Source organism: Oncorhynchus gorbuscha, unplaced genomic scaffold (assembly GCF_021184085.1).
Source record: "Oncorhynchus gorbuscha isolate QuinsamMale2020 ecotype Even-year unplaced genomic scaffold, OgorEven_v1.0 Un_scaffold_11048, whole genome shotgun sequence".
Classification (NCBI taxonomy): Eukaryota; Metazoa; Chordata; class Actinopteri; order Salmoniformes; family Salmonidae; genus Oncorhynchus; species Oncorhynchus gorbuscha.
This window is the reverse complement of record NW_025753694.1, coordinates 456-10,263: the sequence shown is the minus strand read 5'-3', so window position 1 is coordinate 10,263 and position 9,808 is coordinate 456. Positions and strand designations below refer to the sequence as shown.

General features: G+C 48.5%; 1 pseudogene; it reads right to left on the bottom strand.

Moving 5' to 3' along the window:
* Positions 1-371: 371 nt before the first annotated feature.
* Positions 372-7,052, bottom strand: LOC124030381 (annotated as a pseudogene).
* Positions 7,053-9,808: the final 2,756 nt, after the last annotated feature.

The window sequence follows — 9,808 nt, the reverse complement described above, 5'->3', positions numbered from 1 at the left end:
AAGGAACCAGGGGTTTGAGAAAACAACAACAGAACGGTGAATGACGTAACAACACAGCCTTTTAATAGAAGCTCTTTTAAAACTGCATTCATAGAAGTTCACATTTAAAAACAGTATTTGATCAAATATTTAAAAAATGTATTAAAAAAAACTCAGAAACAACATCTACTTCATAGTAAGAGCTTTTACATAAACAGTGGGGAGAACAAGTATTTGATACACTGCCGATTTTGCAGGTTTTCCTACTTACAAAGCATGTAGAGGTCTGTCATTTTTATCATAGGTACACTTCAACTGTAAGCAATAAAATGCAAATGAATTACTTAAAAATCTTAGAATACACTTAGAAGTGTACCTATGATAAAAAAAATACAGACCTCTACATGCTTTGTAAGTAGGAAAACCTGCAAAATCGGCAGTGTATCAAATACTTGTTCTCCCCACTGTATATATAAAACCATTAAACACATCAGTATTCTAACAGTACACATTAGTAGTACTCTGTCCTTAGTAGTACTCTGTCCTGTTTACAAGTACAGCCTATACAGCAAGATCATCCCCGATCATACAACATACCTGAGAATCGAGCTTTTACAACTGCATCATAGCCACTAAACACATCAGTACAGTAACACAAGTCATGTAACTGACACTCCTGTTGTTCTTAATACTGTATATGACATGTAGGCACAGCCCAGAGCAATAAACCCTGAATGTTAGGGAGTGACAAAAAGCTCAAAGGTCACATCTGCTACTACTTTTGCGCACTAAATATGGAATAGAGTGCCATTTGGCTATGTCTGCTCCATAGAGTTGGATAGAGGGTGCATTTGGCACAATGATAGGTGGTGGGCTCTATTTCTAACTCTATGGGCTGCATATAGATAGTTAGAGAACATAACATTTGATCTGTCCCAATAGGGCGTCTGTGGGAGCATGGGAAGAGACATTGAGGAAATCTTCATTTCAAACTAGTTCATTTTCTTCTTCTACTACTTCTATGAGTTGCTAAACAAACTGAAAGGGTGCATCCTGCCACCTGGAGTGTGTTGTTTGAACAGGTATAAAGCCAAGGTTGGCCATTTACAGCTACCTGCAGTTATGGAATGTTTCCTCACGAGTATAATTAATTGGTTGAAGCCTCCTGATGACCTGGATGGAATCATGTGAACCTTAAACCATAGGTAGTTCCACTCAGTTGATTACTTCAGAATGGTGAAAGTCCCGAATGTCGCTGCACATGCTAAAACTGGCTGTTGGGCACTAGAGTCCTCTATCTATCTTTATGATGGGCTGTCATTGCCTGTAGGCTGTGCAGAGGGGTCCTTCAGTTGAGCTATATGGCTGTCCTCTCCGATGCCTGCTGAGGGGTCTTTCATGGTGGTAGAGCTGCCCTCTCTAGTGCCTGAAACAGTGGTGGGCGCCTTGAAGGGTTTCTTCTGGCGTCTGAGTGAGAGAGTGTGCTGCTTCAGCAGAAAATGCTTGTCTGAGGTGCTCTGGGGGAGCAAAACAGAGAAAGAGAGAGACAGAGAGAGAGAGAGAGAGAGAGAGAGAGAGAGAGAGAGAGAGAGAGAGAGAGAGAGAGAGAGAGAGAGAGAGAGAGAGATAAAGAGAAAAAGAGAGAGACAACAAACCTATCTTCAGCAGCTGGATTAGGCTTAACTAATACTGTTATCAGTAGGTAACCTACCATCACCAGCAGCTGGATTAGATTTAACTAATACTGTTATCAGTAGGTAACCTACCATCACCAGCAGCTGGATTAGGCTTAACTAATACTGTTATCAGTAGGTAACCTACCATCACCAGCAGCTGGATTAGGCTTAACTAATACTGTTATCAGTAGGTAACCTACCATCACCAGCAGCTGGATTAGGCTTAACTAATACTGTTATCAGTAGGTAACCTACCATCACCAGCAGCTGGATTAGGTTTAACTAATACTGTTATCAGTAGGTAACCTACCATCACCAGCAGCTGGATTAGGCTTAACTAATACTGTTATCAGTAGATAACCTACCATCACCAGCAGCTGGATTAGATTTAACTAATACTGTTATCAGTATGTAACCTACCATCACCAGCAGCTGGATTAGGCTTAACTAATACTGTTATCAGTAGGTAACCTACCATCACCAGCAGCTGGATTAGATTTAACTAATACTGTTATCAGTAGGTAACCTACCAACACCAGCAGCTGGATTAGATTTCACTAATACTGTTATCAGTAGGTAACCTACCATCACCAGCAGCTGGATTAGATTTAACTAATACTGTTATCAGTAGGTAACCTACCATCACCAGCAGCTGGATTAGGCTTAACTAATACTGTTATCAGTAGGTAACCTACCATCACCAGCAGCTGGATTAGATTTAACTAATACTGTTATCAGTAGGTAACCTACCATCACCAGCAGCTGGATTAGATTTCACTAATACTGTTATCAGTAGGTAACCTACCATCACCAGCAGCTGGATTAGATTGAACTAATACTGTTATCAGTAGGTAACCTACCATTACCAGCAGCTGGATTAGATTTCACTAATACTGTTATCAGTAGGTAACCTACCATCACCAGCAGCTGGATTAGGTTTAACTAATACTGTTATCAGTAGGTAACCTACCATCACCAGCATGTCCTTCAGTCTCTCGATGGCTTTTCCATTGGCTCTCCTCCGCGACTCAAAGGAGGTCAGGACAACACTGGGTGAAATGGTAAGATGATATACAATCTGTAACATTTACATCCGTGGCAACAGGAACGTGTCATGTTCTATTAATTTTATTTCTATGACCTGTAAGAAACAGTATCGTTGAGAGGAGTCAGGTTCTATTTCACCTATTGCACCTCTGAGCCAGTATCAGTGGGTGGCAGGCCGGTGTGTATGTATGTGTATATGATCTATATCACCATCTGCGCCAGTATCAGTGGTGAACTGGTGTGTGTGCGATGTATATGACGTATATCACCTACATCTGCGCCAGTATCAGTGGGTGGCAGGCCGGTGTGTGTGTATGTGTATATGATCTATATCACCTACATCTGCGCCAGTATCAGTGGGTGGCAGGCCAGTGTGTGTGTATGTGTGTGTATGTGTGTATGATCTATATCACCTACATCTGCGCCAGTATCAGCGGCAGGACAAAGGCCTCTGAGGACAGGTATCTCAGAGTGGACTGGGCCAGTCCTGGTAGACTGTCCACACACACAGCTGTTACATTAAACACTGTAGCGCTGCCCACGAACGGACCACAGCTGGAGGAAGGTTCGAACCTGAAGTGCAAGGAAATAGGAAAAGCTACTACAGTACTTTTGCGAGATAAGAAAAGCGAGAGGAATCAGACTCAAGAAACCAGAGGAGTAATTTATGATCTGTTTCTATTTCTTTCATAATTACCGGTGGAGGGTGATTCTAGTAGAGAGAAATAGAAGAGAAAGAGAGGAGGGAGGTCTTACTGGTGGAGGGTGATTCTAGTAGAGAGAAATAGAAGAGAAAGAGAGGAGAAAGAGAGGAGGGAGGTCTTACTGGTGGAGGGTGATTCTAGTAGAGAGAAACAGAAGAGAAAGAGAGGAGGGGGGTCTTACTGGTGGAGGTTACTTCCGAGGGTGATGACTGCCATGATGAGACCCAGTAGTAACATGAAGTGGAACAGAACTGAAGAACTGGAGGCACGGAACATTCTCTGGGCCGGAACACAGCACTGGAGAACTGTCAACTGGGGGAGGAGAGGGAGAGAGAGGGAGAGAGAGAGGGGAAGAGAAGGGCAAGAGGGGGAGAGAGAGTGGGAGAGAGAGGGGAGAGAGAGAGAGGGGAGAGAGGGAGAAAGAGGGAGAGAAGGAGAGAGAAGGAGAGAGAGGGGGAAAGAGGGGGAGAGAGGAAGGAGAGAGAGAGGCAAGAGGGGGAGAGAGAGGGAGAGAGAGGGGGAGAAAGAGGGGGAGAGAGAGGGAGAGAGAGGGAGAGAGAGGGAGAGAGAGTGGGAGAGAGAGAGGGGGAGAGAGAGAGGGGGAGAGAGGGAGAAAGAGGGAGAGAAGGAGAGAGAGGGGGAGAGAGGGAGAGAGGGAGAGAGAGGGGGAGAGGGAGGGTAGGGAGAGGGGGAGAAATAGGGAGAGACAGTGGGAGAGAGGGAGAGAGAGGGGGAAAGAGGGAGAGAGAGAGAGAGAGAGAGAGAGAGAGAGAGAGAGAGAGAGAGAGAGAGAGAGAGAGAGAGAGAGAGAGAGAGAGAGAGAGAGAGAGAGACTGGGAAAGAGGGGGAGAGAGAGGGGGAAGAGAGGGAGAAAGAGGGAGAAAGAAAGGGAGAAAGAGGGAGAGAGAGAGGGAGAGAGAGGGAGAGAGAGGAGAGAGGGGGAGAGAGAGGAGAGAGAGGGAGAGAGAGGGAGAGAGAGGGGAGAGAGAGTGGGAGAGAGGGATAGAGAGGGAGAGAGAGAGGGGGAAAGAGGGAGAGATAGGGGGAAAGAGGGGGAGAGAGAGGGAGGGAGAGAGTGGGGAAAGAGGGGGAGAGAGGGAGAGAGAGAAGGGGAAAGAGGGGAGAGAGAGGGAGGGAGAGAGTGGGGGAGAAAGAGGGAGAGAGAGTGGGAGAGAGGGAGAGAGAGGGGAGAGAGAGGAGAGAGGGAGAGAGGAGAGAGAGGGGGGAAGAGGGGGAGAGAGAGGGAGAGAGGGAGAGAGAGGGGAAAGAGGGGGAGAGAGAGGGAGAGAGAGAGGGAGAGAGGGGGAGAGAGAGGAGAGAGAGAGGGAGAGAGGCCGAGAGAGAGGGAGAGAGAGGGAGAGAGAGAGGGGGAGAGAGAGGAGAGAGGGAGAGAGGGAGAGAGAGATGGGGAGAGAGAGGGAGAGAGGGAGAGAGAGGGGGAGAGAGAGGGGAGAGAGGGGGAGAGAGAGGGAGAGAGAGGGAGAGGGGGAGAGAGAGGGAGAGAGAGAGAGGGGGGAGAGAGAGGGGGAAAGAGGGGGAGAGAGAGGGAGAGAGAGCAAGGCAGAAGTGAGCAATGAAACAGTGAGAGATGATGTGTTGAGAGAAAGCGTTATGTAAATAACAACAACACTCACCTTCTTAATGTAAAACACGGCCATGAGTTTGACTGTCTCTATAAATGGCAGCATGGGACAGTAGAACAGTCCTACCCAGGTGACCGTCTGACTGTACACCAGGTCTAGAACATTGAACGGGATCAGGAAATGCTGTTTCCCGACAACCGCGCCAGCCAGGACGATGGGTACCTGTCCACAAACCACCTGCGAGGAGGGATGAAGGGACAACAAGATGAAGGATACTGCTAGAAAACATCCAAAACACATGTTGCATAGTTAAAGTATTGTAGCAACCCAACACCTGGCAACCTTGTTAAGAAGTCTGGATCCCTTGATGAGACAGTTGTTGTGTTGACAGTTGCTGGACCCGGCTTCAAGTCCCAGTTGGTGGACAACACACCAAAAAAATAGTCTACAGTATGAACTGATCTGAGATGATTGGACAGGTGAAAGTGCAGGTCCCACACGTGCTCTGTTCCATTGGGCCAAATACGTTTTCATCAGAAATATTCCTTCAGAAAGCAGAAATATGAACTTACTTTCTAGGATAGGCGATGAAGAAGGTGTTGCAGAAACAGGCCAGGAAATCGAACACTGAGAGCTTGTACATCTCTTTACCAAACTGATTCTCCCAACACTGAGGACACACAGAGTATCAAGTCCATTTACTGTAGATGAAGTCCATTTAATGCCATAGGTCTGTCAATATGTCAACAATTGTAGTTGTCAACAATATCTGTAGTTGTCAACAATTGTTAGTCGTTATGACTCACTTCCTGTTGGCTGTTTTTGAAGAGGAAGAAGAGATACATCCCCAGACTGGCCAACTTCAGGAAGATACTCCTGGGAGCAGGAAGAGGAGGAGGAGGAGCAGGTTGAGGAGGAGGAGGAGGAGGAGCAGGATGTGGAGGAGCAGGATGAGGAGGAGGAGGAAGAGGAGGAGGAGGAGCAGGAAGAGGAGGAGGAGGAGGAGGAGGAGGATGAGGAGGAGTAGGAGGAAGAGGAGGAGGAGGAGGAGCAGGAAGAGGATGAGGAGGATGAGGAAGAGGAGGAGGATCAGGATGAGGAGGAGGAGGAGCAGGAAGAGGAGGAGGAGGAGGAGTAGGAAGAGGAGGAGGAGGAGGAAGAGGAGGAGGAGGAGAAGAAGGTTGAAGAATTAAGACGATGAAGAGAGAACTTCTTTGATTATCAATATTTATGTATTGATGATGATGAGGATGATATGATGGTACCAATAAAGATTTGACATTTATGCCCTACCTGACGAGGGGTAGCATTGACCTGGGTGGTGAGGTAATCCTCGAAGGAAGAGATATGGCGGAAGACGTGAGGCAGGAAGAAGTTGACCAGGGTGATGACGATGGGGAGGAAGGTAATGGAAGAAGCAGCCGAGGAGATCAAATAGTCTCCATTCTGAGAGAGAGGGGAGAGAGACGGGGGTGGGGGAGAGGACGGGGAGGGGGAGAGAGACGGGGAGGAGGGAGACGGGGAGGGGGCCGGAGACGGGGAGGGGAGAGAGACGGGGAGGGGAGGGAGACGGGGAGGGGAGAGAGACGGGGAGGGGGAGAGAGACGGGGCGGGGTAGAGAGACCGGGGGGGAGGGGAGGGAGGAGGAGAGCGGAGGAGGAGAGACGGGGGAGGGGGAAAGGGTGGGGAGGGGGAGGGGGAGAGAGCGGGGGAGGGAGAGGGGAGAGACGGGGAGGAGGGAGAGAGACGGGGGAGGGGGAGGGGAGGGAGACGGGGAGGGGGAGACGGGGAGGAGTAAAAAGGTTGCCAAAATAATGAACCTGATAAATTGACTAAGTAATTAAATCAATAACTAACTAGTACATGCACATGCACACTCACACACACACACATACCCTCTCAGCCTTTGAGGCCATGGTGGCATAGTAGATGAGACAGAAGGCTCCGCCCAGTAGAACCAGGACCAGGAAGTGGAGCAGCCCTCGCAGGGAGTAGAGGTGTGCCCACTGACCCAACGTCCTCCTGGCCTCACGCTGCTGGAACCTCTCCTCTTCTAAGTATAACTGGGGAGGGGGAGAAGGACAGGGAGGGAGGGAGGGAGGGAGGGAGGGAGGGAGGGAGGGAGGGAGGGAGGGAGGGAGGGAGGGAGGGAGGGAGGGAGGGAGGGAGGGAGGGAGGGAGGGAGGGAGGGAGGGAGGGAGGAATAGAACAGAAAGGAGAATGAGTGTTAAATATAAAGGTAAAGAAGGAGAGAGACTGAAGAGGCAGAACCTTGGTAGGTAAAGTAAAGAGTTACCAGCCCCGACCACAACTGAAAGAAAGAGATGGTCTGTGTGAACTCATTTTTTGAACGAGAAAGAGACAGAGGAACGGATGCAGTGGAATCATAATGGAGAGAGGTGACAGAGGAACGGATGCAGAGGAATCATAATGGAGAGAGACAGAGGAACGGATGCAGAGGAATCATAATGGAGAGAGAGACAGAGGAATCATAATGGAGAGAGAGACAGAGGAATCATAATGGAGAGAGAGACAGAGGAATCATAATGTAGAGAGAGACAGAGGAATCATAATGGAGAGAGAGACAGAGAAATCATAATGGAGAGAGAGACAGAGGAATCATAATGGAGAGAGAGACAGAGGAATCATAATGGAGAGAGACAGAGAAACGGATGCAGAGGAATCATAATGGAGAGAGACAGAGGAACGGATGCAGTGGAATCATAATGGAGAAAGAGACAGAGGAACGGAAGCAGAGGAATCATAATGGCGAGAGAGACAGAGGAATCATAATGGCGAGAGAGACAGAGGAATCATAATGGAGAGAGAGACAGAGGAATCATAATGTAGAGAGAGACAGAGGAATCATAATGTAGAGAGAGAGAGAGAGAGATGGGGAGAGAGACAGAGGAATCATAATGGAGAGAGAGACAGAGAAACGGATGCAGAGGAATCATAATGTAGAGAGAGACAGAGGAATCATAATGTAGAGAGAGACAGAGGAATCATAATGTAGAGAGAGACAGAGGAATCATAATGTAGAGAGAGACAGAGGAATCATAATGTAGAGAGAGAGAGAGAGAGATGGGGAGAGAGACAGAGGAACGGATGCAGAGGAATCATAATGGAGAGAGAGACAGAGGAATCATAATGGAGAGAGAGACAGAGGAACGGATGCAGAGGAATCATAATGGAGAGAGACAGAGGAACGGATGCAGAGGAATCATAATGGAGAGAGAGACAGAGGAACGGATGCAGAGGAATCATAATGGAGAGAGAGACAGAGGAACGGATGCAGAGGAATCATAATGGAGAGAGAGACAGAGGAATCATAATGGAGAGAGAGACAGAGGAACGGATGCAGAGGAATCATAATGTAGAGAGAGAGAGAGAGAGATGGGGAGAGAGACAGAGAGTGGTGGTAGACGGAGAGAGAGAGACAGAGGAACGGATGCAGAGGAATCATAATGGAGAGAGAGACAGAGGAACGGATGCAGAGGAATCATAATGGAGAGAGAGACAGAGAGAGATGGGGAGAGAGACAGAGAGTGGTGGTAGACGGAGAGAGAGAGACAGAGGAACGGATGCAGAGGAATCATAATGGAGAGGAGACAGAGGAATCATAATGGAGAGAGAGACAGAGGAGAGATGGGGAGAGAGACAGAGAGTGGTGGTAGACGGAGGAGAGAGAGACAGAGGAATCATAATGGAGAGAGACAGAGGAACGGATGCAGAGGAATCATAATGGAGAGAGAGACAGAGAGAGATGGAGAGAGAGACAGAGAGTGGTGGTAGACGGAGAGAGAGAGACAGAGGAATCATAATGGAGAGAGACAGAGGAACGGATGCAGAGGAATCATAATGGAGAGAGAGACAGAGAGAGATGGAGAGAGAGACAGAGAGTGGTGGTAGACGGAGAGAGAGAGACAGAGGAATCATAATGGAGAGAGACAGAGGAACGGATGCAGAGGAATCATAATGGAGAGAGAGACAGAGGAATCATAATGGAGAGAGAGACAGAGAAACGGATGCAGAGGAATCATAATGGAGAGAGAGACAGAGAGTGGTGGTAGACGGAGAGAGAGAGACAGAGAGTGGTGGTAAACGGAGAGAGAGAGACAGAGAGTGGTGGTAGACGGAGAGAGAGACAGAGAGTGGTGGTAGACGTAGAGAGAGACAGAGAGTGGTGGTAGACGGAGAGAGAGACAGAGAGTGGTGGTAGACGTAGAGAGAGACAGAGAGTGGTGGTAGACGGAGAGAGAGACAGAGAGTGGTGGTAGACGTAGAGAGAGACAGAGAGTGGTGGTAGACGGAGAGAGAGACAGAGAGTGGTGGTAGACGGAGAGAGAGACAGAGAGAGAGATGGAGAGAGAGACAGAGAGTGGTGGTAGACGGAGAGAGAGACAGAGAGTGGTGGTAGACGGAGAGAGAGACAGAGAGTGGTGGTAGACGGAGAGAGAGACAGAGAGTGGTGGTAGACGGAGAGAGAGAGACAGAGAGAGATGGAGAGAGAGACAGAGAGTGGTGGTAGACGGAGAGAGAGACAGAGAGTGGTGGTAGACGGAGAGAGAGACAGAGAGTGGTGGTAGACGGAGAGAGAGAGACAGAGAGTGGTGGTAGACGGAGAGAGACAGAGAGTGGTGGTAGACAGAGAGAGACAGAGAGTGGTGGTAGACGTAGAGAGAGACAGAGAGTGGTGGTAGACAGAGAGAGACAGAGAGTGGTGGTAGACGTAGAGAGAGACAGAGAGTGGTGGTAGACGTAGAGAGAGACAGAGAGTGGTGGTAGACGGAGAGAGAGAGACAGAGAGTGGTGGTAG